This window comes from Macaca thibetana, chromosome 1 (assembly GCF_024542745.1).
Source record: "Macaca thibetana thibetana isolate TM-01 chromosome 1, ASM2454274v1, whole genome shotgun sequence".
NCBI lineage: Eukaryota > Metazoa > Chordata > Mammalia > Primates > Cercopithecidae > Macaca > Macaca thibetana.
The window spans coordinates 203,695,393-203,721,244 of NC_065578.1; the positions used below are offsets into that span (position 1 = coordinate 203,695,393).

Here is a 25,852-nt window from a genome sequence, read left to right on the forward strand (position 1 = left end):
AAATGGACCGATCCCCAGCCCAAATACTGTTATACAAGGTTAACAATACTTAATATCCTGATATGAAGTCAATAAACCTTATGTTTTATTGATGTTTACTGATGTTTCCACATGATAAAGGAAAAAGAAATAAAGATATTTTCTTAGTACCAAGTGTATACATGCACAAACATGTTTTTAGCAAAAGAAGAAGGAAATACTCATGACAATTACAATCCCCATTTCTGCAGCTGGTCACATGGTCGTAGCTGGTATTGATGACTACCTTCTTCTACTACCCATTCTGTATTCCCTTTGTCTTCAGCAAGCACCTCAGCAGATTGCGGGTTTTTTCCTGGAGGAGTGACCCAAACCTTTATTCCTGAGGGGTCTGGGCCATTTGCAGTTCTGCCTGGATTTGGCTGTTGTAGTTTCCCATAATTACAGGGCACGGTAATACTAAGAGACGCCCTAATGGATCTCCTGAATTCCATGTATACTCTTCCTTACCTCCAGGTTGTGGAGTAGCAGACTGATTTCATCTTGATAGTCTGGGTCAGTCACTCCAGCCAACACTGTAACTCCCTTCTTAGCCTGTTGACTTAAAGGTAGGAGGAGCCCAAAGTGTTCAGGTGGCAATCTTAACTTCCAGTGTAATGGAATCTTTGTTGTGTCTTTTAGGGGCAGAGTTCCTCCCTCTGGAACTAAGACCTCTAGACCAGCAGAATGTAATGTCATGGGAACAGGAAGCAAAAACTTTGCTAGTGAATCACTAGGGGTGATGGTGAGGGTGCCACTTCTACTTCCACCCCTTGATTCTTGGACTCATGAATCCTGGCTATGGGAGAAACAGGACCATATATTTGATGTTGATTCAGAGCATACACGGCCTTCTGAGAACTTTGCCCAAGCTCTGCAAAGTATTATCACCTAGTTGGTGTTGTAATTGTGGCTTCAAAAGGCCATTCCACCATTCTGTCAGTGTCATCCAGCTGCTTCAGGATGATGAAGAACATGATAAGACCAGTGAATTCCATGAGCATGCGCCCACTGCCACACTTCTTTAGCTGTAAAGTGAGTGCCTTGGTCAGAGGCAGTGCTGTGTGGAATACCATGACAGTGGATAAGGCATTCTGTGAGTCCATAGATGGTAGTCCTGATAGAAGCATCGCATGCAGGATAGGCAAGCCCATGTCTGGAGTAAGTGTCTATTCCAATGAGGACAAACCTCTGCCCTTTCCACAAAGGAAGAGGTCCAATATAATCAACCTGCCACCAGGTAGCTGGCTGATCACCTTGAGGAATAATGACATATCAAGGACTGCTGGCCCTTGATTTCTGCTGCTGGCAAATTGGACACTCAGCAGTGGCCATAGTGAGGTCACCCTTGGTGAGAGGAAGTCCATGTTGCTGAGCCCATATGAAACCTCCATCCCTGCCACCATGGCCACTTTGTTCATGGGCCCATTGGGCAATGACAGGGGTGACTGGGGAAAGAGACTGAGTGGTGTCCACAGAATGGGTCATCCTATCCACTTGATTATTAAAATCCTCCTCTGCTGAGGTCGCCCATCAGTGAGCACTCACATGGGATACAAATATCTTCACAGTTTTTGACCACTCAAAGAGGTCCATCCACATACTTCTTCCCCAAATTTCTTTGTCACCAATTTTCCAATCACGCTGCTTCCAAGTCCCTGACCATCCAGCCAAACTATTGACTACAGCCCATGAATCAGCATATAATTGCACATCTGGCCATTTCTCCTGCCATGCAAAGTGCACAACCAGGTGCACTGATCAAAATTCTGCCTACTGGGAAGATTTTCCTTCACTGCTGTCCTTCACGAATGTCCTAGAAAGGGGCTGTAGTGCTGCAGTTGTCCACTTTTGGGTGGTCCCTGCATATTGTACAGAACCATCTGTGAACCAGGTCCTAGTCTTCTCTTCCTCTGTCAACTGATCATAGGGAACTCCCGATGAGGCTGGGGAAGAGAAGGCAAGGTGACAGGAGTGGAGACCCTGGGCATTTGAGCCATTTCCTCATGTAACTTGTGCCTTCAGGACTTGCTCGAGCCTGATCACATATATACCACTTCCATTTGATGATGGAATACTGCTCTGCATGACCCATTTTATGGCTGGATGAGCCAGAAAGCTCCCAGTTAATGATAGGCAGTTCAGGTTGCATGGTGACTTGCTGACTCATAGTCAAACATTCAGTTTTCACCAAAGCCCAGTAACAGGCCAAAAGCTGTCTCTCAAAAGGAGAGTAGTTATCTGCAGAAGATAGCAGGGCCTTGTTCCAAAATCCTAAAGGCCTCCACTTTGATTCACTTATGGGAGCCTTCCAAAGGCTCCAAACAGCACCCCTATCTGCCATTGACACCTCAAGCACCATTGAATCTGCTGTGTCATATGGCCCAAGTGACAGAGCAGCTTGCACACCAGCCTGAACCTTTTGCAGAGCCTTCTCCTGTTCTGGACCTTACTCAAAACTGCAGCCTTTTAGGTCACTTGATAAATGGGCCAGAGAAACACACCCAAATGAGGAATGTGTTGCCTCCAAAATCCAAATAGGGCTACTAGGCATTGTGCCTCTTTCTTGGTTGTAGGAGGGGCGAAATGTAGCAACTTATCCTTCACCTTAGAAGTAATATCTTGAAAGACCCCACACCACTGGATCTCTAGAAATTTTACTGAGGTAGAAGGTCCCTGAATTTTAGTCAGGTTTATTTCCCATCCCCTGGCATACAAATCTCTCACCAATAAGTCCAGTGTGTTTGCTACTTCTTGCTCACTGAACCCAATAAGCATAATGTCATCAATGTAACGCACCAGTGTGATATCTCGTGGAAACAAAAAGTGACTAAGGTCTCTTCTAATAAGATGATGACACAAACCTGGAGAGCTGATATACAGTAGGACAATAAAGGTATATTGCTGGCCTTGCCAGCTGAAGGCAAATTGCTTCTGGTGGGCCTCATGGACAGGAATGGAGAAAAAGCCGTTTGCCAAAACAATGGCTGCATACCAGGTACCAGGAGATGTATCAATTTGCTCAAGCAATGAAACCACATCTGATATAGCAGCTGCAATTGGAGTCACCACTTGGTTAAGCTTACAATAATCCACTGTCATTCTCCAAGATCCATCAGTCTTCTGCACAGGCCAAATGGGGGAGCTGAATGGGGTTGTGGTGGGAATCACCACCCCTGCATCCTTCAAGTCCTTGATGGTGGCACTAATCTCCACAGTCCCTCCAGGAATGTGATATTGTTTTTGATTTACCATTTTTCTAGGTAGAGGCAGCTCTAATGGCTTCCACTTGGCCTTTCCCACATAATATCCCTCAGCCTACCTGTCAGGGACCCAATGTGGGGGTTCTGCTAGCTGCTAAGTATGTCTATGCCAATTATGAATTCTGGCACTGGGAGCACAACCACAGGATGAGTCTGGGGACTCACTGGACCCACTGTAAGTTGACCTGAGCTAAAACTCCATTAATTACCTGACCTCTACAAGCCCCTACTTTAACTGGAGGACCACAGTGATGTGTTGGGTCCCCTGGAATCAATGTCAGCTCAGAGCCAGTGTCCAGTAGGCCCCCAAATGTCAGATCATTTCCCTTTCCCCAATGAATAGCTATCCTGGTAAAAGGCTGGAGGTCTCCTTGTTCCTCAAGGGGACCCAGCCTCCCCTTTATTCAAGGAGCTCTGGGTCAGTAAACTGGCTCAAGTCTGGATATTGATTGCGGGGCCATGATTCTCTGTTTTTATGATTTAAATTAGTCTTTTGTCCATTCAAGCTAGAAATTTTCTGCTTGCATAAATTAAGTAGGAATGCAGTGGGCTTCCTATCAATTTCACTTCTAGGAACACCATGATTTATTAGTCAATGCCAGAGCTCTGCATGAGTCAGACTATTCTGATTGCCGCTTTGCTTTGGCTGTCCACTCCGTACCTACACCCACCTTGCCTTTGACGCTGAGTGCCGCCGCTTGGCCCCTGACACCTTGGGATCCAATTATTCCCATTGTATTTAAATTTTGTAGTTGAGTGACTGTGGTTCCCATGGTTAGATCTGACATACAGAGAAAAGCAATTACAGGGCTCTTCAAAGATGCAGGTGCTGCCCTCACAAATTTATTTCACAAGGCATTGGTCAAGGGTACATCTTCTGGACCCTCCCAGTGGGGATAGGTAGGTCTAAAGTGGCTAATCCACTTCACCATCCCAATCTCCCTAAGTATTTTGATCCCTTCCTCTACATTAGACCAAGGGAGATCAGGCATTTCCAGCTCACTCACAGTGGGCCATCTTTTGATCTGTACTTCAGCTAACCAAGCAAATAAACTATTAGAACCTTTTTTAAGTCCTCAAGCTGCAACATTAAAAGCAGAGTTCCTACTAAGTGGGCCCAAATCAATAAATTCAGCCTGACCCAACCCTATGTTCCTTCCACCATTATGAAAGCAGACAGAGAAAAATGACATACTACCTACAGAAGAACACCAATTCAAATGACAGTGGATTTTTCATCTAAAACCATGGAGCCCAGAAGAAAGAATGCAACATTTTTTTTCAAGTGCTAAAAGAAAAGAACTTTAATTACAAATTCTATATCTGATAAAATTAGCCTTCAGGAATGAAGGGGAAATAAATTCTCAGACGAAAAAAACTTAAGGAATTTGCTGCTCATTGACCTACCCTTAAGCAATGGCTGAACAAAGTCCTTCAATCAGATGGAAACAATAAAAGAAGGAAGCTTAGAGCATGAGGAAGAAAGAAAGAACAATGAAAGGAGCACAAGTACAGGTATATACAACAGACAATTCCTTTCCTGATGACTTTTTAAAATCATATGTGATGACTGAAGCAAAAATTATAACACCATTGGATGCTAAAGACAATGATACTTAACAATGGGAAAGGTAAAAGTATTTAAATAGCAGTGAAGTTCAAACTTCACTAAAGATGGCAAAATGTTGATACCAGTAGACTATGATAAGTTTCACATGTCTATTATGATAACCGGAGCAAGCACTAGGAAAACCACACAGAAATAGGCCAAAAAAAAAAAAAAAAAAAAAAAAAAAAACACTACAAATGAATTAAAATATAATCCTAAAAAATATGCAAGTAATCCACATGAAGGCAATAAAAGACAAACAGAAAAATAAGGCCTAGAGAAAACATATGAAAAATAAATAATAAAATGGCAATTCTATCAATAATTACCTTGAAAGTAAATGCTCTAAATATATCAACCAAAAGACAAAGATTAAGAGAGAAAATTTTAAAAACATGACTCAACTATATGCTGTTTACAAGAAACTTATTTCAACTTCAATGATCTAGATAGATAAAAAGTAAAAGGATGGAAAAAGATATAGCATGCAAACATCAAATTTTCTTAAAAAGCAGGAGATCCTACATTAATATCAGATAAATTAGATTTAAAGAAAAGTTACTTGAGAAAAGGAAGGACATTACTATATCATAAAAGAATCAATCCACTAGGAAGACATAATAATTCTAAAGGTATATGCCCCAAACAACAGATTTTCAAACTATATGAGGCAAAAATTGACAGAGCTGAAAGGAGAAATAAATAAATCCACAGTTATACTTGGGGATTTTAACCCAGCCCCGTTGGAAAGTAATGAAATGACTAGTCAAAAAATCAATAAGGATGTAGGAGATCTGAACACCATAATCAATCAACTGGACCTAAAGTGCATGGATAGAACACTCCAACCAGCAGTAACAGAATATACTTTTTTTTTTTCAATTTTCTGTAGAACATTCACCAAACTAGTTCATATCCTGGATCATTACAAAAAATTCAACAAATTTCAAATAATTTAAATCATGAGTTTGTTCTCTGATCACGGTATAATCAAACCAGAAATCAGTAGGAGAAAGACAACAGAAAATATTTAAACAGGTGTTAATTAAACAATATGCTTCTAATGATTCACAGGCCAAACAAGAAATCTCAAAGGAAATAACAAATATATAAAATTAAATAAGAATATTTAAAAAGTCAGACTTGCAGGATGCATCTAAAGCAGTGCAGAGAGGAGAATTTGTAGCATTAAAGTGCAAATTAATGTTAGAAATGAGGAGAGGTCTCCAATCGATAATTTAAATTCTTACCTCAAGAAACTTGAAGAAAATAGACCAAAATAAACTCAAGCAAACAGAAGGAAGGAAACAGTAAAAATGGCAAAATAATAATAATAATAATAATAAATTACTGTAATTCAAAACAGGAAAACAAGAGAGGAATGCAATGAAACAAGAAATTGGATTTTTAAAAAAGAATCAATAAAATCAGCAAATCTCCTGACAAAAATAAAAAAAAATAAGTAAAAGAGTAAACCTCTGACAAAAATTTTAAAAAGAGAAGGCATGTATCATTGATATCAGGAATAAAACAGGGAATATCACTATAGATCTTGCAGCTATTGTGAGTGTAATAAGAGAACATCATGAGTGAAAAAAACAAGTTTACACTCATGTATACAGCAACTTAGAATAAATTAACCCATTCCTCAAACGAAACCCTACTACCAAACCTCAACCAAGATAAAATAGATAATCTGAATAGTTACATAGTCATTAAATAAACTGAAATTTTAATTTAAAATTTCCTGAAAAAGAAATCTCCAGCCCAGATGGCTTCATTAGAGAATCTTAACCAGATATTCTGTAGAAGAAATAAAGAAGAATTAATGTCAATGTGATGCAATCTCTTCCACAAAATAGAAAAGGGGAGAACAAGGCTGGGTGCAGTGGCTCACACCTGTAATCTCAGCATTTTTGGAGGCTGAGGTGGGTGGATTCCTTGAGCCTAGAAGCTCGAGATCAGCCTGGGCAGCATGGTGAAACCCTGTCTCTACAAAAAATACAAAAATCAGCCAGGTGTGGTGGCACATGCCTGTAGCCCCAGCTACTCCCCCCCCCAACACACACACACGAAAAAGAAAACCAGAACATTTCTCAACTCCTTTTAAGGGGCTAGTATTAACCTGATACTAAAACCAGACAAATGAAGTACAAAGAATAAAAACTCTCATGAGACAACAATGTCTTTCATGAATCTGATGCAAAAATCCACAACAAAATATATTAGCAGATTGAAGCCAATCATGAACAAGGACCAAGTAAGATTTATTCTATATATGCAAGGCTTATCCAACATTCAAAAATCCGTATTACAGAATACTATTCAGCAATGAAATAAGAAAGAGCTATTGACACACAGCATCCTGGACGAATCTTCAGGGAATTGCTTAGTGATAAAGGCCAATCCCACAAAGTTTCATACTGCATGATGTTATTTATACAGTACTTTTGAAATGAAAAATTTTAGAAATGGAGAACAGATTAGTTAGTGGTTGTCATGGGATAGGGACATGGATGATGGGGTGGGAGAAAGGTTGGTGTGATTCTGAAAGGGAAATGGGAAGGATCCTTGTGAAACTGTTGTGTATCTTACAGGTCTTGGTATGTACATGAACCTAGAAGTAAACATTGCATGGAAGCAAATACACACACACACACACACACACACACACACCCCCACCCAACAAAACACCACCTCCGACAGGTATAAATAAAACTGGGAAAACCTAAAAAAGGTCAGCTAATTGTATTAATGTCAATATCCTCATTGAAATATTATACTATATTTTTGAAAAATGGTCCCATTGGGAAATTGAGTGAAGGAGACATGTGGTCTCCTTGTATTATTTCTTATGACTATACGTCTTTCTACAATTATATCAAAACAAAAGTTTAATTAAAAATACTAATTGATCATATTTAAGTGAGAATTTTGTTTCAAAGCATTAAAATAAAGAGCTCATATATTTACTCTTTGATCATTCATTGCTCTAGTTGAGGGTCTCTGCCCCTCCTTCTTCCGTAATGATCTCCCTTCCATCAAACTTTCAGAGTTAGACTGAAGAACAATATGCAATATAATTTTGTCATTTAGAGATTTGTTTTGTTTTGTTTTTGTTTCACTGAGACAGGGTCTTGCTCTGTCACCCAGGCTGGACTGCAATGGCACAATTATGGCTCACTACAGCCTCGAGACTTCCCAGGCTCAAATGACCTTCCCACCTCAGTCTTCTGAGTAAGCTGAGACTACAGGCACACGCCACCACACCCAGCTAATTTTTTTTTTTTAATTATTTTGTGATGGGGGCCTCACTCTTTTACCAGGCTGTTCTCAAACTCCTGGGCTCAAGTGATCCTCCTACCTTGGCCTCTCAAACTGCTGGGATTGCAGGCGTGAGCCACCACACCTGGCCCATTTTGGGTTTTGTGCCCTTCCTGAGCAGAAGTGGTGAATTCAAGGATGGGCGCCGTGGCTCACGCCTGTAATCCCAGCACTTTGGGAGGCCAAGGCGGGTGGATCACGAGGTCAGGAGATCGAGACCATCCTGGCTAACACGATGAAACCCCGTCTCTACTAAAAAATACAAAAAACTAGCCGGGCGAGGTGGCGGGTGCCTGTAGTCCCAGCTACTCTGGAGGCTGAGGCAGGAGAATGGCGTAAACCGGGAGGCTGAGCATGCATTGAGCTGAGATGGAGCCACTCCAGCCTGGGCGACAGAGCGAGACTCCGTCTCAAAAAAAAAAAAAAAAAAAAAGAAGTGGTGAATTCATTACTACTCCACCCAATATCTAAAGCTATTCAGTGTCTCTTGAATCCAACAACATTTTACATTTAAAGAGAATCAACAGCATTGTTTCTTGTTTTGTTTTCTACAAGTAGCTTGCAATTAGAAGATAACATAACATTTCTAAAAACTTTTTCTGTTGATAATAGTTATAATCTTATTTAAAGAAACCTACTACATACAAACCTGACTGTCCCCAAAAAAAGATTTTAGATGATGAGAATTTCCCTTCCAATAGAATTTAATACTTTTCATTATAAAATAAATAGTGTGGTCAAATGTGATTATAACAAAGTGCTGTTTATTCATTAATGGGGATTATGTGATGAAAAGTAGATCTGGATTGTGTTAATAGAGGTATAGTCCCAGGTACTCCTCTACAAGAACTTTGCAAAGCAATGTAGACATTCCTCAACTTATGATGGGGTTATATCCCAAAGAACCCCTCATAAGTAAAAAATACCATAAGTAAAAAATGCATTTAATACACCTAACCTACCAAAAGTCATAGATTAGCTTAGTGTACCTTAAATGTGCTCAGAACACATAGCCTATAGTTGGGTAAAATCATCTATCACGAAACCTGTTTTATAAATATAAGTATTGAATATCTCATGTAATTTATTGAAGACTGTACTAAAAATGAAAAAGAGAATCGTTGTTTGGGTACTCACCATTAATGTACACAGCTTAAAGCACACTGGGTGTGAAGAGGGTTTTATGCATTGAACTAAAATTAATTGCTGGATAATGGGGATGCTACGGTGACAGGGCCATCGATTTCTCTCTCTCGTGTGGAGGCTTGAGAATAGCTGTTGGAAGACAGTGGGGCATTGACACTTGTTGATGGTTTGGCAAGCATAGAGTTCTTCAGGAAGATAAGTTTTAACCGTGCAGTTCGTTTCTTCTTTTCTTTATATATTTCTCTACAGCAAGCAAGAGCAGCCTGCATCTACCTGTCAGCTCTTGAGAATCTCTAGCAATGGACGTCCATTTCTTCCACCGTTCATAAGCCACTGCTGAGGGTAACCAATGTCTCCACCAGTTTCTTTGCTGCAAACTTTCTTGGTGCCTCAGGTGTAACTTATTTTTCCTCTGCTTCAATTTCTTTCTTTCTTCTTCAGTCTGATCAGTTTCTCCTTAGGAAGCTCTTCAGTCCCAATGCCAATAAACTCATGAATATCCTCTTCATCAACCTCCAATTCTGGCTGTTCCCCAAGCACTAATATTGTTAGTTACTATTTCATCAAGAGCAGAATCTTTGTTAAAGCCTTTAAATGCATTTACATACATCTTCAAAACTTTCCTCCAAATGCCATTCATGCATTGTTGTGTGTCTTCTCATGCTGGAGCAATGATCCAGGCAGCATTTAGAATATTAAAACCTTTCCAAAACTCTCAGAGCGTTAGGTCAGATTCAGTCTCTTTAACAGCCTTTGCAAATATTGAGTGGATAAGTAGTATGCTTAGAACAGAGCTCTTGTGCCTTGTTCCATGAGTTGAATGAGTGCAGTTGTGTTCAGAAGTGGCGAATATACAATCTTTACATCAAGATGGATGTCACCGGATAAGCTATGGAGGACCTGGAGCATTGTCTAAGATCAGAGCAATCTTGAATGAGATGTTGCTTTGCCTATAATACTCTCTTGCCTGCAGAATAAAACACTTCAAACCCGTCTTTAAACAGTGCTGATGTCATCCAGGCTTTCTTGTGATGGCAATAATAAACAGGAAACGAATACTTGTTCACATTCTCAAATGCTCTAGAGTTCCCTAAGTGGTAGATTAGGAAGGCTTTGATTTGAACCCTGCAACATTTCCACCCCAAAACAACATTCCAGGATATTTGAATGCCTTGAATCCTGGCATTGTCTTGGCCTGTTAATATATGTATGCACCAGCATACGCTTCCAGAACAAACTCATTTTATTGACATTAAATATTTATTCTGGCAAATATTTCTCATCCACAATTATCCTATGGAGCTTTTTCTTAAATGCTTCAAGACCTTCAGTATCGGCAGTTGCTGCCTCACTGCTGACCTTCATGTTATGAAAGTTACGATGCCTTTTGAAGTGTTGGAACCCGCCCATGACTTGCTATAAACATTTGCATTTGGGAAAGATCACAGGCATGCTCTTTTAGTGTATTGAAAAGACTTCTCGCCTTAGCCTGGATCATCAGTAGGCTAAGCAGTATGTGCTTCTGTGTCTGGTCTTCCACTCACATGACAAGTAATTTTTCCAAATCATCAATCAGCCCAGCTCTTTTCTTTGTGATAACAGTAGATTTGACTGATGTTGATGGTTCCACTGCATCACAAATTTGCTTGTTATTCCTTAAGATGATCGTGGCTTTCTACAGTCCTAACTCATGTGTGATGGCCATTGCTGGCTTGCTGTCTCCGTACTGGGCAATTATTTTGAGTTTTGGCTCAAGAGTAATTCCCTCTGCTTTTCCTTCTCCCCAGATATAGATGAGTGTTTTGTAGACATGATGGGATGTGAAAATTAAAAACACAATATTCCAAACAACACGGGGAACACAGTATGCTGTAGAGTATCAGTTGTTTGCCCTCGTGATTGCATGGTTGACGGGGACCTGTGGCTCACTGTTGCTGCCCAACACTGCAAGAGAGTATTATACTGCATTATACTAGGAATTATAGTATTATACTAGTGAAATGCTCAAAATTTAAAATTCAAAGTACAGTTTCTACTGAGTGCGTTTCATTTTTGCACCACCATAACGTTTAAAAATCATAAGTCGAATTATAAGTCAGGAACCATCTGTGTACTCTTATCTTAAGCAGGGCAGAAACCAACCCAAAAAGGCCATAGAACAACTAGCTCTAGGCCTGAAGTTGGCAAACTTTTTCTGTAAAGAACCAGACAGTAAATATTTTAGGCTTCCTGGGCTGTATGATTTCTGTTGCAACTGCTCAACTCTCTGTCCTTTTGGGAAGAAGGCAGCCATAGACAATCCATAAATCAATAGTGGGGCTAGGCACAATGGCTCACACCTGTAATCCCAGAACTTCGGGAGGCTGAGGTGGGTGGATCGCTTGAGCCCAGGAGTTCAAGACCAGCCTGGGCAACATGGCAAAACCCCATCTCTACAAAAAAATACAAAAATTAGCCAGGCATGGTGGTGCACACCTGTAGTACCAGCTACTTGGGAGGCTGAGGCAGGAGGATTGCTTTGAGCCTGGGAGGTCGAGGCTGCAGTGAGCCAAGTTCATGCCACTGCACTCCAGCCTGGGTGACAGAGTGAGACCCCATCTCAAAAAAAAAAAAAAAAGGTGTAGCTGTGTGCCAATAAAACTTTATTTTGGGAACCTAAAATTTGAATGTCATACAATTTTCAAGAGTCACGAACTAACTATTACTGTTCTTTGATTTTTCTTCAATCCCTTAAAAGTGTACACAGGCCATACAGGAACAAGTGGGGGGCTGGACTTGGCCTGCAAGCTGAGGATGTGGACTCCTGTTCTAGCTCATGAGACAGCCTGTTAAATATCAGCCTAGCTTCTGGAAAGAAAAACTAAGGAATTAAACTTGGTTCCCATGATCTTAATGTGCATTTGACAACATAAAATCTATTTAGGTAGTTTGTCAAAAAATTAGCAAGAAATATTTTCGTAGGTACAAAATGATACATTTCATTAAGAGATAGTATTGATGTCCATGTGACTGTACATATACGTATATATTATTTATGTGTGTGTGTGTGTGTGTATGCCTGTATCTCTTCCCCCCCACAACACACACTGAGTAAATACACAACAATGGGAATTATTTTCATGTTCCTGTCTGCAAGAAAAGGGTTAATCTGTGGACTATTAATTGCTCCTGAAATCCAGTCTGGAGCTGCTGCTGACACCAAGGAAATATTCTGCATTTATATTCGAAGCCGACAAACCTTGAGAAATCCTGCTGTTGGAAGTGTGAGTCAATGTGCTTTCATCTGCAGTTTCTCTTTACCGTGCAGCTTGGAATGTGAGTACTGGCATTGTCGGGTGCTGTCAGTCACCGCAACTGATTCAGAGTGAGACTGTAATTGAGTCAGAGAATTTCAGATAATGGTCTTATGAATGATGCTATCTTTTTACCCACCTGAGGGGAATCTGTCCTTCTGAATGGAGCTATTTATTCTATTCCTTGCTCATCAGCTTAAAGTTTGGGCATCATTAGAGTCACGGAGATGCCAGTGATTCACTTCCTTCGGTGGTATGTCGAGGGTCAATGGGAATTGTCAAAAAATTTAGGGGATTTTAATTTAAGAGGAAAACTCAAACGTACTCCAGAGCCCATTTTCATTTTGTCATCCTTAGTTTTGAGAAAACTCCTTGGTATTATGCTCACTGTTTTGGAATTTTCTTTTGTAGCAGGGGGTGGCTGCATTCCTTCACTTAAAGGCATTGTAATGATACATTGTATAATTTTATGGCCAAATGCAGCTGATGGAGATAAAACTTCTCAGGAGTAACATTATCATACTGCCATTTGTTCCCAAAGCTACTTCTAAAACCTCTTTTTAACCTTTGTCCCCTAAAATTATTTCTGCATATCTCACTATTTTCTGCATATCCCCAAGAGACAATAATTTTGTACAAAATTTTCCTATGGGTAGAAAGTAGATAGACTTTTTCAAACTACATGAGCCTTACCTTCCCCCTGAGATTCTGATAAGTTTTCCCCCTCCAGCCTTTGAGAATCCATTTGTTTGAATGTAGGGATTTGAATCACATCACTCAACATCCTGTATGTCTCTGATTCTTAGATTTCTCCGTAACGCTTATAGTGATTTACTGCAGATTATTGACTCATTTTTTTTTTCTTTTTACCAAGTCACTAATGCATGTACAATTTGATACCAGGATAAAGAATGACATAATTTTCTTTCGTTATGATTTCTCATTGGCCAATGTCAGAAAGAAAAACAGAACAAAATGAATGTCTGCCTGATGCAAAATCCTAATCAGGGTCCAGGGAACTCAAAACAAATTAGACCAACTTCTCAGTACTCTGAAGAGGTTACTAGACCTTATTTTTACTTTTGCAGCAGAAACGTGGGAGATCCAGTTTGAGACCAGCCTGGCCAACATGGCGAAACCCTGTCTCTACCAAAAATACAAAAAATTAGCCGAGCGTGGTGGTGGGCACCTGTAATCCCAGCTACTTGGGAGGCTGAGGCAGGACACTCACTTGAACCCAGGAGGCGGAGGTTACAGTTAGCTGAGATCATGCCAGTGCACTCCAGCCAGGGTAGAGCAAGACCCTGTCTCCATAAATAAATAAATAAATAAATAAATAAATAAATAAATAATAAAAACAAGAACCGTGGGAGATCCTGGGGAGGTTAGGAGGAGAAGCAGTGTGGTTGGCCTTCCCAGCAATCGTAGGTACTGGATTTCCTTCCTAGAAGTAGTCCATCCAACTTTGACCCCATTTCCAGGGTATCTCAGAATACCAACAACGTGTTCGGTGTTTAAGTAGAAATATCAATTGCCGTGGGTGGAGAAACAGGCCTAAAGAAGATAAATTCTGATCCAAGCCATACATTTAGCAGGGAGAAGACTCAAGGTAGAAATCACAATTGTCTGCTCTCATCGGTTGCCTCTCTTCCTGCCTCCTCTCAGGGGGTCACGCACTGAGAGAGCAGCATGGGCCAAGCCACATGGGAACCCAACTGGATGCTGAATACAGGGGTGCACTGCCCAGCTCTGCCTTTAGGGTTGAGGCACTCATTTGTTCGCTGAGCTGCTGTTAGTTGGAAAAGGTTGGGTCTTCTCCCAAGGGACAGAGAGCATCCAGTGACTGCTTGATGAGGAAGATATAAGGAACTGGCACTTGGTATGAAGAACTGGCATTGGGCCGTAAGGCAGGACAACTCTGAAGGGTCCTCCAGGTCCCTGAGGATTAGCTGAGGCCTTTGTTGTGAATGCATTAAGAGTAAATCCCAGCGGAGGTGTGCTGGCTCATGTCTGTAATCCCTGCACTTTGGGAGGCTGAGCTGGGCAGATCACTTGAGGTCAGGAGTTTGAGACCAGCCTGGCCAACATGGTGAAACCCCATCTCTATTTAGAAAAAAAAAAATTAGCTGGGTTTGGTGGCAGGTGCCTGTAATCCCAGCTACTTGGGAGGCTGAGGCAAGAGAACCGCTTGAACCCAGGAGGTGGAGGTTGCAGTGAGCCGAGATCGCACCACTGCACTCCAGCCTGGGCGACAAAGTGAGACTCCATCTCAAAAAAAAAAAGAGTAAATTCCTACCTCACCACAGTTTTCATTCCTGTGAACATAGTCCCCTATATTCATCCAAATTAAGTACTCTCCCCAGAAACTTCCTTTCCTCGGAAAGGAAAGAAAAGAAACTGGAAAAAACTCTGAACTGAGTCAAAAACAGCTTCCTAAGGAGCCACCAAAACAGGTCAAATAATAGCAATTATCTGGGAATGGAGTTTTGAGGCCAAAAATCTTTGCAGGACTCCCCGTTACTTTCAGATAAGATGAAAAGTCTATAGTGGGACATGCAAAGTCTTTTAGGGTCTGGTCCCTGCCTAAATCCCCAGTCTCTTTGGCTGACAAACTACTTAATGTTTAGACTGACCCTATTTTGTCCCCTCCAGTGGCTGCCAGGCTGCTGTTTTTCACCTGATTGAGAGCTTTTGTTTTCAAAATGATTGTGCGGCTGGGGAGGGAGGATAATCGGAATAGGGCAAATTAGAGCAACACAAAGCTCACTGTTCTTACTGAGATTCAGTTCTTTTTCTTGAGAAATGCTCCCTGGGTTGCTGCAAGTGTTTTGCTAAGTTCCACGGTTCTAGAAGTGGGAATTCTTACCATTTTTGCCAGTGTTCTCATTGCTTTTATAAAGGATGAGATTTTCAGAAGATCTTATTCTGTCGTTTTTTAGTTGATATCCAAACTAAGTTTTAAAGAGTAAATAGAGGAGAGGTTTGTTGTGGCAGAGGTGACAGCTTGGGCAGAAAAAAAAAAAAAAAGACGGGAGAAAGTTTGACATATGCAGAAGCACTGCAAGCAGCTTGGAATTGCTGGAACATGAAGTTGAGACAAAGGAGCACAAGGAAAAAAGTCTGAGGAGGCAGGCAGTTGTCAGATAATGAGTGGTCCATGTGCTACATTTGAAGATGTTTAAACTTTTTTTTGTCTGTCTCAGCTGTTTTCCTTACAGGGCCAATTTCAAACCTCAGTGATTGCTGAAAACCTGGTATAGCCACGCAAACTCACAAGTTTTGAATTATCTGATACTAGTAACCTTCCCCTCACCAACTAAGCATTGTTCACCGGTGGTCAATACTTCTATATAATTATCTCTTTAAAATTTCTAAATGCATTTTTAGCTAGCCAATCCTAGCATTCAATACCTATCACTGCATTAAAAAAATGGGAGGCATTTGGGAGACCTGTATTAATTGATTACCGGAGAGATTATTGAGAAGTGCTCCCAGGTTCTTATTTTGGAGTATAACTCTTGATGATACAACCAGCAAGTGTTAGTTTGGAAACATAGAAACCATTTTAGGTATTTTCACCAGGAAGAACTTAATATGAAGACTTAGAGGTTCCTATAACCATTGGATATGTTGGGAAGATTGAAGATCGAGAAGGTTTTCAGTGAATCCTAAAGTGGGGTGGTCACAAGAGGCCATCCTTGATGATCTTAGCTAACTGCAGCACAAATGAATAATTTTCAAGGAACCCTTGGGAGCTGCTGGCAATCCCCACATCTATCAGTTGCCAGTGCCTACATTTTTGCTTAGCAACTAATACAGGAGAATAGTGATGTATCTTCTGTCTGTGAAACCTCTTGCAAACACCTCACATTGGTAGCCGGGTATGCTTGCTGCTGTACCACTGAGCTCTCCATTCAGCAATGAAGGACTTACCTCTTAGCTGCTGGGAGTGTTACCAGATGAAATTCTTCAGATATCAGCTATCTTTAGAAATTGCCCTCTGCTGAAGTTCAGAACCACCTTTCTCAAGGCCATGTTCTCTTCTCAAAGAAGCCCACCTTCAACAAGTGGTCAGTGTAAGGATATAAAGGTCCCAACTCATCCCACCACCACCGGATACTCTGAGCTACAGTCGTCTGCCAGCTATTCTCCCTGTGTGTATCAAGTCCCTGTCCACCCCATCCTCACTATAGCAGGAAGGAGGTAGTCAAAGGCAAATCTGATTATTTCCCCCCACCAGCCTCTCAGATGACCCCCAATGCTCCTGTCTCTTGGTATCCACCTCCTTGGTAGTCCCCTCCCACATTGTATCAGAGTAGGTCTGTGTTTCCCATAGATGTTGGTAGAAATAATGGAATGTCACTGCCAAGATGAGGTTATAAAAACCCTTTCCTGTTGGGCTGGCTCACACTCCCTCTCACTTGCTCTGGGGGATACAGCTTCTCTGGGGCACACAGCTGCTCTATGCTGAGTGGCTGTATAGAGAGGCCCACAAAGAGGAAGAGAGAGCTCCTGAGTGATTCTGGAAGCAGATCCTCAGCCCCAGTCAAGCTTCACACAATGGGAGCCCCCAGTGCAGTGACTGCAACCTCTTGTGGGACCCTGAGCTAGAACCACCCAGCTAAGCCACACCTGAATTCCTCACCCTCAGAAATGGCATGAGATAATCAGTGTTTGTTGTTTGAAGCTGCTAAGTTTTGGGGTAATTTGTTACATCACAAAAAATAAGTATCATCCAGTGGTTTCCCAAAATTCTTTAACGTGGTTCTAAAGGCTCAATATGATCTGACCACTGACTATAATGTCTGCACATCTGTCGCCATCTCCTCTCTGCCGCATGCTTTTCCTAGACTATCCTTCCACCAATACTGTTACCACTCTGCACACACCATTTCCACTGCCAAGAACGTGCTCCTCAGATTTGTTCATCAAAGTTAAAATCTACTTCCTCACATTTCAGTCCAAGCCACTTCCTCATGGAAGCCTTCTTTTGTCTCCCAGATGACTAAGTCGAATCCTTCTTTTATAAGCCAGGATGGCCTCACTCACTCACTTCTCTTTGAGGGCACTTGCCTGGTTTAATAATAGCTAATATTTATTGATGAATTACTATGTGCTGGCACAATCCTAAGTGCTTTGCATAATGCATATAAACCCTCACAACCATCCAGCAAAGTGCCCCCACTTTACAGATGAAGAAACTGAGGCACAGAAAGGTCCAGAATGTTGCTGAAGGTCACCCAGTGAGTATGCAGATTTACATATTCCTGTGTGTTTATTTGAGTGCATCCATTATTCCAGGAAACTGGATGCTCTGTCATGGCAGACACCTCTTCTTCTTTTGCTCACAGTGGCCCTAAGTCTTCTTTCCTAACTATCCCAATCGTATAAACATGGAGTTGTCAGTGAACCTAGGAAAGGCCTGAGTTACAGAATTTCCATGGAGCAGGGAACAAACAGACCCTGTAGCCCACTTTGAGATTTGGACATGCAAAGGTCAAACTGTGTGGACAGGGGCTTCTTTATGTGACCGGTTCTTCTGTTCCTTCCTTCTCTGCTAATACAGTCCTGCTGTTCAAAATGAACTCCAGAATAGCACAAAGTACAGGCAAGGAAGGTTTTCAGGAGGGAATACTGCCAACCAGGCAGGACTGGAGCCCTAGACATTTTCTTTCTGGGCAGCAGGAGCACATTTCATCAATGGTGGGGGTGTGGAGCCTGGGGCCAAAGGCTGAGGCAGACAGACTTCCAGGAGATGAGGCCATCGCCGGCAGCTAATGCCCAGGACCCCACAGTCAACCCTCTGCCACTCAGGTCCTGCCAGACAGGAGCAGCAGGCACAGCCACCCAGGCAGAAGAGAGGATGGTGCACAAGGAGGGCGTAATGCCAGATGGTGGAGCTGGATGAATGGCCAGCCAGCCGGCACCAGCCAAGTGCCAACTGTTAGCAGAGCCCAAGCAGCACAGTAGAAGGCAGGAAGTGGGGTGGCTCACCCCAGCTCCTCCCAGGGTGCCGGGGCTGACAGCCAGGGGTCCACCCTGGTGAGGCAGGACCCTCTCCTCCTCACACTGTGCAACGAGCTCTGATCCTGGGGTCATAAGATGTTGGTTCAAACCCAACTACATACTAGCATGTGACCTTAACCAAATCACATGACCGTACCTGCTCTGATTAGGCAGGTGCCATGAGAACAAACTAAGTTACATGTATAGAGATGGTTTGCTAACAGCAAACTACAAATGAGTATCTACAGGGTTGCTATGACACTCCAAACACTCATCAATTGTTTTCTGTTTGCAGTCTACTTTTGAATACTAAAAGTGTGGGCCCACCTAAAGGGATTACAAGTTAAAACAACATAGACTTGGTTCGCAGCAGTTACAGATCCATCAGTACTGCAATTACCAGGGGCTCATGGTCTTTGTCAAAGCGGCCTGGGCTTGCCATCGGTCTAGTAAACCTTTTCCCTGGGCCCCTCTCTGGCATTCACTGTTCCCCTTCTCTCACTCATGCTTGTTGCTGGAGTAATGTCCTCTGGTGATGGCTCTGGCCACTTTGCAAGGCCTTCCCTCTTCACCCTCCCAACAAGCTTATCTCCGTCCACTCCATTCCCTTCTTCTTGGGGCCCATTCACATAAGCACTCCCTGATAGATGTTAGAGTAACAGTGTGTGTACTGAGTTGTAGCAAAAAATAAATTTAAACGTGGATCAAAACTGGGTGGCTTGCTGAGGAAATGTTTTCAATCCACCTGGGCACGCCACGTTTTGTTTGAACTCATTGGCTTCCACACCGGCTGTGTGATGGGGACATGCCACCCTAACCTCTCTGTGGGAATGCCAGGCAGACAGATGCAGAACAAGCTCCAAGGGCCCTGCTGGTAGTGCTCAGTCTTGAAAAGGTCTAGCGGTTTGAGTCTCTCTTCAATGAGATACTCTAGATTTTGTAACTCTGCAAAGTTTTTATTCATCTGACATAAGTTCATTTCATCTAAGTGGTTATGATTTCCCCGCTGTGAGCCAGATATTGTGCTAGAAGCTTGTATAGACATAGGAACCAGGCTGGGTGTGGTGGCTCATGCCTGTAATCCCAGCACTCTGGGAGGCCGAGGTGAGGGAATCACTTGAGGTCAGGAGTTTAAGACCAGACTAAGTGAGACACCATCTCTATCAAAAAAAAAAAAAAAAAAAGAAAGGAAAAAGAAAGAAAGAAAAGGAAAGAAAAGAAAAAAAAGAAAAGAAAAGAGGACCCAGACACAGCCCTACCTTCAAGGTGCACTGTAGTAGAACGGTTTCCAAAGTAATGAGTAAGTTGTCTGGCCTGTACTAGAAGGCTCTACAGAGTAGGCAGCCTTTGAATAGAGTCTTAGGGTCTTAAAGAATAGTCAAGAATGCTGGGGCAGAGTTTGCAAAGACATAGGACATGAAGGCAAACATAGCTGTGCCATGATGGGTGTTCTGGGTCAGCCTAACTCTGTCAGAGATGCTTCAGGAAACCTCCCAGCCAAGGCCTGGGAAGAGGAGACAACCAACCCTCAGCTCCAGCTAACTGTCACCCTGTGGAAGACAGGCTCAGCTTGGCCTCCTCTTGGAGCTTTCAAAAGATATCAGCAATTCAGATTTCACACACACACAAAAATTCCCTGATTTTTCATTGTTGGTGACCAATTCAAAGAAAAAAAGACTGTTCGGGCCAATTGCAACAGATGCTATGGTGCCCCAAACACAGCCAGTCATCTTCCAGCTGCTCTGAGCATCAGGCTTCCTTCCCCTTCCCCAGCTTGCCTTTCCCTTCACTCCTGCTCTGCCTCTCCCCTTCTCCAGCCTGCACATTTCTTCCTTCACTATCATAGGTGTTTCTCTCTCTTTTTCCAAGACAGTTCTATAGAGTGGAACTATCACAAGTTTTGAAGTCAGCCATCCTAGTAAAATTCCAGGTTGCCATTTACCATGTGATTTTAGGTAGGTTTTAGGTAGGTCTTTTTCTTGATGTCCTGAATGGGCAAAAGAGGGTAAGAATATCCACACCGCAAATTTGTCACAAGATTGCATGACATCAGGTCCATAAAGAGCTTGAAACATGGGTCCCCTGAAATATTGGGTCCCCTGCTCCCAGTTTGCTTCTTTTGTTTCATTTCTTCTTCCTCACTTTCTCTGTTGATTAGAAGAATTAGGCAGAATAAGTAAAACACCAGATAAAATTTTCTTTACATTGTATTTTAAGAAAAACATTAGATTAGATAACATAATTTTTTATCTACATAGATTCTAATTTTTCTTTTTTTTTTTTTTTTTTTTTGTTATTTCATACCTATAAATTAGTGGGCAAAATTCCCAGTAAATAAATAATAAAGAATAAGGGCAAAATTCCCAGTAAAGAAAGTGGTCATCAGAAGCCAAGAGTGTTTCAAGAGTGGAGAGCCCTTGAGCCACCCAATGAAGTTACACCATTCACACCTGGTGAATCATAGCTTCCTGCCCAGACGCTATGTTCTCTTTACTTCCTAAGAAGCAATGATGCATTCTCAAGGGCAACGAACATGAAGGAACACAGAGCACATGCCAGATGTCCGATCCTTCTGGCCATAGGTACTGAGGCAGAGATAGAGCCTGGCATGCCTCTTCTACCATATCTTTCCATTTTTAATGTGCAAAGTGAGGTGCTATGCTAAAATCCTGTTTTCTTCCAAGTGTTTTATGAGGCTTTCATATGCACTCTGAATCATCATTTGATTTGGTTTATTACAAGTGATACAATTCAGAAATAGCCAGGTGGAAGAGATGCACAGGGCAAGGTGTGGGGAACAGGCACCCATGCCTCCCTGGGTGAATGACACCTCCCAATACCTCAATGTGTTCACCAATTTGGAAGCTCCACAGGTGTTTCCTGAAGATCTTCCAAAGCCAGGCCCCAGGCCCTGCCTCTATAGAACTGATCTGACACCTGAGACTCCAAGTGCAGACCAGAGGAGGTATTTGGAGCACCAGCTTGAAATCCTGTAGCTAGAGTTCAGGAGAGTGGGGTGTCAAACAGGAGCTAGAGAGAGGAGTTGCCTGGCTGGGAGGCTGGGAAAGAGGAAGGCCTGGTTAGGATTAGTCCATTATCCAATACAAGGAAATTCATTTTGAGAAACAAAATTAAATGCTAAGCCCCCCAACCTACTGAAAGGACCATATCTTGCTCAAGGGGACCACAGAGCAACCTTGAAAACTGACTTCTTAGCCTTGATGGGATGGGAGATCAGACAGACCTAGTTATACCTGCTCCTTTGTTAGCCACAAATAGACTTTCTTCCCTAAAGGCTGAGCAGAAACCATACCTTTCAAATCCACCGCTGATACCAACCAACTGTCTAACACTTCCCCTCCTTTTATGCCTAACAAGAGACTCAGCTACTCAGGAGGTTGAGGCTGGAAGATCCCTTGAGCCGAGGAGTTCTGGGCTGTGGTGTGCTATACCAATTGGGTGCTTGCACTAAGTTTGTCATCGATATCGTGACCTCCTGGGAGTATGGGGCCACCAGGTTGCATAGGGAGGGGTGAACTGGCCCAGGTCAGAAATGGAGCGGGTAAAATTTCCTGTGCTGATTAGTAGTGGAATCGTGCCTGTGAAAAACCACAGCACTCCAGCCTGGGCAACATAGTGATACCTGTCTGAAAAAAATAAACAAATGAATAAAAAAGAGCCCATCAACCACCCAGTAGTTATGACCAGTCTACAGAGAATTTCACGTCCTCTGCTTTACCTTTTGGTATCAGAAGGCTGACAACTTCAACTTCAGGTCATGCTAATGCTGCCATTATTTGTACATAGGACAGATGAAGGGGCATGAAGTTCCACTGCACATATGCATGTTTCTCTTTTCATAAATATTCATGATCCCTCCCATAGCCTATTGAATATGTATATTTGACCACTCCATTCAAGGTATTTTTTTTCCCTTTACCCCTCCCTAGAGTGCCTATTTCTGGCTTCTGGCTTCTGGCCAGAGGCTACATTTCCCATTCTGCCAGAATGGCCACCTGCAGGCTGCAACCCTTTATGAGAAATAAAGCTCCCTTTTTTAAATTTATGAACCTCATCATTTTTCAGTTGGCAATTGTATGGGCACTGGGGAGTCACTGAAGGATTCTTTACCAAAAGAAACAGATCAAACTGGGCTTCAGAAAGATTATGCTGACTGCAGATGAATTAGACAAGACCCATACTGGGCATCTCTTGCTTAGATGATGCAGTAGCCTTCTAACCGGGCCTCTTGCATTCACCTTTGCCTTGCTTTAACCGAGCCTCAAATCAGCAGCCAGAGAGATCCTGACAAAATGTGTTAGGTGTGATCGCCAAGGCCTCCGAGGATGCCTCCCTTGTGGTCATGAAGGCTAATGTTCTTTCTACAGCCTTAATCCCTGCGCAACCTCCCTTAACCTTGTCCCCCAACTGCCCTCTCCTCGCTTCCTCCACAGCGGTCATGCTCATATATCCACATGACCCCCTGCCCTTTCTGCGTCCCATCGTCAGGCTCTCTCCTCATGTTGTTGCACTTGCCCTTCCTGCTCTTCCCTCACCTATCACAGAGCGGCTACCTCCCTCCCTCAGGTCCTCACTCAAGTGTCACCTCCCCAGGGAGGACTGCCCTGGCCCGCTTCTGTAAAATCACACTGTATGGCAGAAGCACTGGACAGCAGTAACTTAAGCATATCCTGAAAATGACCCTATGATCTGAGACAAATGTGTGTTTGGAGTTCCAAGCTAAGAAATCCAAGAGTGGCCAACCTAGAGATTCACTCTTTATCTATGAAGAACATCCTAGCCCCTAGCCCATCCCTTGGAACGCGGGCTGTACAGGGGATTGAGGCCCTTTGTTTTGGTTGAAATGAAGGTTGCTAGGTAGAGGTTGATAAGTGAAAACGCCATATAAACTGCATGCTTTTTATACACAGTAACAGTTTTCCTGTCCAGCCCACCGCCTCTGGATGACCCTGTGTGTAAGTCCTCAAAAAACCTTATGTCTTGTTTGCTGGCTCCAGGTCTCTTTTTTGGTCTGTTGAACACTGTGCCATCAGTATTGGAGTCAAGAGAGCTTTGCATCACACACACACACACACACACACAGACAGACATATACACACTCTCCCCACTTCATAGCTGGACTGCAGTGCATCGTGGCACCTGATACAAGGAACAAGCAGGTAGTGAATGGAGCCCTTGCTCCACTTGCCAAGGAATGTCCCATTGTGGTTCGCTTTGCCCAGAGGAAGGGTGCTTTGACTGAGCATGAAGGCCAAACTATATCCTGCAGAAAGAGGGCACTGTTTTATTTGTCTAGAATCTGCCTCATTCTGCACTCATCCCCCTCCCTTTTACTTATCATCACCTTACATGTTACATAGTTTATTTCTTTACCTCGTTGGTGTCTGTCTCCCCTGCTAAAATGTAAGCTCCGTGAGTTTCAATCAATACTCTTTCCTTGGGGTCTAGAACAATGCCTGATACGTAGTAGATGCTCAATAATATTTTCTGAATGATTTATGGGTGAATAGATGGAAGGCAGGAAGGTAGAAGAGAAGGAAGAAAAGAGAGGAGAGAGATTAGAGGCAGGGAAATGCAGTCTATGTTCATAATTTATACAAAACAGAATAATAACTAAGGTGGTGATATGACTGTTTTGAGTATAATCTTGCTTTTCTCTGACCCTCTCCAGCTAATTGTATCACCCAATCAATCCCTGTAAACCTCTGGGTGAGACGAAGGAGGGATCCCCTCTTTTAGGGGCCTACAGACCCCAAGCATGGAAATAAAGGAAAATCCTGAGTTCCTTCACAGGAAATTCCGGGCACCTAGCTAGCCCTGAGAAGTAAATAAGTAATTTGTTAAACAAGAAGGTAAAAGCAGCCTAAAACAATAGCTAAAAAAGTTAGAGTCCCAGAGATGTTTGCTCTCCCTATGGAAATTAAAGATAACATCTTAAAATATGTCCCTGAGTTGTCTTTCAGAGGCTGGGACCCCCACAGTACTGATCCGCTGGCACTTAGACCCCAGGTGAGGGGGAAGCGAAGACTAAACTTTGACTATCGCCCTTTGTTCTAATGTTCTTCCTAAGGGGCTTGGAGACAGTCACTCCCCTAACATTTTTCTACTGACCCACAATTTTTAAACAAAGCTTCTCTTCCTTAACCAATTGTAAATCAGAAGATCTTTAAATCTGCCTCTGCCCTGCAAGCAGGTGCTTCAAGATATCCCCCCTTTTTGTCCAAAACCAACGCGTAACTTTCATATATTGATTGATGATTTTGCCAGTAGCGTCATCTCTCCTGAAATTTACCCCTCCTTTAGAAACCCTTACCTGCAAGCCATTAGGGAGTTTGGGTCTATCAGCATGAGCTGCCCTGATTCGCCTTGCTTGATGCTCTACAATAAGTGCCTTCCTTTCTATCACGGCAGAAACCTCAGTGTGAGCATCTGGTTTCATTGCACCAGGCGAGTGGTCGCCGGTTTGGTTCTGTAACATGAATATCACCATGCCCAGGACAGCGACTCCAAATTTCTACACTCCTCAGTTTGATGTAGCTTCTCTTTGGCCTTTGTGTCTGTTATTTCATTTTCTTGGTCCCGGTTGGTTTTTTCATATTAAAACCCATTTTTATCTCGGTCTCCATTTCTCCCATTTGAATTTTCATTTAAGCCCAAGTGATTTTCTAATAGCTTGAGTCCCTTATTGAGTCATTTGTCTCAGGGCCAAATGCAGAGATGATGGCTCCGCTTTCTCTCTGTGTGCTTAGCAGAGAGGCTTTTGCTTATGAGCCTGGGGTGCTGAGCAGTTTAAGAAAGTGCCCTTGGGCTGTGACTGCACTGCCATCCTGAAGAGGTGACCTCTCCTCATTGAAGGGAAGGGAGAGGCCTTCCCAGGCTCCTCTCTCACCCCAATTCCTCCCCCAATCAAAACACTTGCAATCTGGGTGGCAATTGATGCAATAAGGTTCAAAGGTAAAAAGCTAACCAGGCTTTGTCTTTTAAATGAAAACTCCATTCTGAAATAGAGCACAGCAGGTGGGCAGGAGCTGCACTCCTTTCGAAAGCTGTCACACATCTGTGCAGAGGCATGGTTTGGTTTTTTTTTCTTTTTTTTTTTAAGCAGCAACTGCAGCAGCAGCCTGGGAACCACTCCGTACCTGCTGCTCAGGCTTAGCTGCTTCTCTGCAAAC

The 25,852-nt window shown here is 42.6% G+C and overlaps 1 protein-coding gene and 1 pseudogene across 1 annotated transcript in view; one reads left to right on the forward strand and one right to left on the reverse strand.

Annotated features, from left to right (window-relative positions):
• Positions 1-25,852, forward strand: part of NTPCR (nucleoside-triphosphatase, cancer-related) — an 805,437-nt gene that overhangs the window by 35,208 nt on the left and 744,377 nt on the right. The window lies entirely within an intron of this gene.
• On the reverse strand, positions 210-25,170 carry LOC126958161 (uncharacterized; annotated as a pseudogene).